This window comes from Orbicella franksi, chromosome 8, assembly GCF_964199315.1.
Source record: "Orbicella franksi chromosome 8, jaOrbFran1.1, whole genome shotgun sequence".
Classification (NCBI taxonomy): domain Eukaryota; kingdom Metazoa; phylum Cnidaria; class Anthozoa; order Scleractinia; family Merulinidae; genus Orbicella; species Orbicella franksi.
The window spans coordinates 21,296,972-21,299,471 of NC_138152.1; the positions used below are offsets into that span (position 1 = coordinate 21,296,972).

The following is a 2,500-nucleotide window of genomic DNA, read 5'->3' on the forward strand; positions in this document are numbered from 1 at the left end:
ATGGACCTGTTTCATCATCTCGTACATCTAAAAAGTCAGAAGCAAAATAATTAAAACACACAAGCATAGCTAGGCATTTTGATATTGCACATTTTTACAACCAGTACTGAGATTGCAGTGAAACATTTCGCCTCCTGCACAGTACTAGAAAACCCCACTGCAATTGTTGATAAATCAGACTTTTGAATTATAAAGTGATTTGTTCACTTTAAGATATATTTGGAGGTTTCAAGCCCAACTGAACCTTTGGATTGTCCTCTTGCACTAAACAATTGTGGCAAGGGAGGTGCAGGACCATTCACGTAAAACTGATTGGAAGAATTAGAAGAACGGAAAAGGAGATAGAAAGTTGTTGAAATAGAGGAGAATGATAAAAGAACAGTAGAAAGACTGCTGTAGTGAGTCATAAGTGGCAATTAACGAGCATGTGTGCTCAAATTTGCAGCTAAATGCTTTTAAAATAGAGTGCTAAGTTACACAAAATGAATGAGGCCAGTGCTATCACCTGGAGCATCTGGTGGCCAGTGCAAAGTGGGTATAGGAGCATCTTCCTCCACATCAAGTCCTGCAAGTGAGGACGATGCAGATCTTGCAGCAGTAACTGCTCGCTGCATCATCTCACGCACACCCAGTTTTGATGAGCCCCCACTGCCTCCTGGTCCACTAGTACTACCTCCATTACCACTGGCACTACCCAAAGAACCAGAGCTATTACCAGCACCCGAGTTACTGGTAACACCATCTGGGAAAATGACAATAGAAACAGAATCAGTCTACTTAAAGACTACATGTTGATTGTTTCTGCGCATTGATCCTTACTGCACACACAATTCGCCATGTCATGCATGGAGAGCGCAGCATTGAATTCTGCCCTTTCGAGCTTTTTGCTTAACTGTACAAAGGCTTCAAGTGCCTCTTTAAAAGTTATGTATTATGAAAAGGAAGGCAACTTTTGGAACTCTTGCTTGCCTCTGTTGACTCTTCTTTGACATCTTTCACTTAAAATCCTAGAGATTATTTTTTTTCAAAATCAGAGTTTTCAAAGTCAGGCTACATGCTTTACCTTTGAAACAAAGTCAGCGACCCATTTTTTTTTTCTTTCTTTTTTCGTTTGCATGTCAATCACAAGAAACCCATTACTGACCACAGAATAAGTGCAAACGGCCTTAATATAATTGTAACCAACAAAACAAGCAAAGTCAGAGCTTCCTATAACAACAATAGGAATGAGGTTTCTTTCATATTTTGTGAAAAGTCATCATTCTTGGCTGTTAAGCTGGAGTTTACCAAGCACATTTTGTTTTTATCACAGTCAGCCAAAGCAGTGAGTTACACAATCTATGATAGTCCTTTCTCAACTAAGTAGAGACATTTCAGTGAAAAGGCAACAAAATTACATATTGCAAGCATCACGATCCAACTGGCTCCATTGCCAGATTTTAAGACGTAACTCTACAGTTCCGAGGCAAGCATTTGCCAATGTGTCTTTCATTTGAGCCCTGAATTACATGCAATATCATTGAAACTAGGAAGGATGTCCACTGAAAGATTAATATTCAGCAACAGATCCATCAGTCTTACCACTTGAGCGAACAGCTGCCGCAGCTGCTGCCACAGCTGCAGCGAGAGCATCTACTGCACCCTTAATGGACTCCAGCTTATTACCAAGTGCACCAGTCGCTGTAGCTGTGCCACCACTCTGGGATTCTACTGGCTTACCAGGCTCATGAGCAGAAGTTGGGAAACTCCTGGAGACACATGCATGGAGAATGTTCCTGTTGCCATCACATCTTTCAAGTAAAGCTGCTTCTAAGAGGCTGCCCATGTTGACTGCAAATAGATTGCATGACAAGAATTCATTTCAGTATCGACTTCCACTTAATAATACTAAATTGGTATACATGTATACATATGAAGCAAGTAAAAATCAACGAGAAAAGAACGTTTCAAAGTCGTCATGACACCATTAATTATTTAATATTCTTAAGTTAATCTTTTTTCCCACAGTCTATTTCTTATCTTTTTGAACTTGAAAATGGTGTCACGACGACTCTGAAACATCATTCACTTTTATCATTAATTTAGAATTAATCTAGCTTCAATATGATGTGTAATAAAGCCAATGTAAACCCTCTATCACTGAGTTATAAAATCACAGGGTTCAAACTGATCTACAGTAGATGAATTCTAAAAAAGTACAAAGAAATCAGCTTTGCCTGAACAAAAAAAAGTGGACCCACTCTAGTCAACATTCCAATGGATAGGTTGCAAGGCTACGAAGTAGGACATTTGGCATAGGCTACCAAAAATAATTCCATTATTATCACTATCACTATCACTATCACTATCACTATCACTATCACTATCACTATCACTATCACTATCACTATCACTATCACTATCACTATCACTATCACTATCACTATCACTATCACTATCACTATCACTATCACTATCACTATCACTATCACTATCACTATCACTATCACTATCACTATCA

General features: G+C 38.8%; 1 pseudogene across 1 annotated transcript in view; it reads right to left on the bottom strand.

Moving 5' to 3' along the window:
- LOC145494238 (E3 ubiquitin-protein ligase UBR5-like) overlaps nucleotides 1-2,500 on the bottom strand; it is a 60,518-nt pseudogene that overhangs the window by 31,293 nt on the left and 26,725 nt on the right. Inside the window, exons 12-14 of the transcript XR_014050244.1 lie at nucleotides 1,582-1,830; nucleotides 506-742; nucleotides 1-27 (exon numbers count right to left, since the gene is read on the bottom strand). The exon at nucleotides 1-27 is cut by the window's left edge and continues 214 nt beyond it. The product of XR_014050244.1 is annotated as an E3 ubiquitin-protein ligase UBR5-like (transcript). The remainder of the gene's footprint in view (nucleotides 28-505; nucleotides 743-1,581; nucleotides 1,831-2,500) is intronic.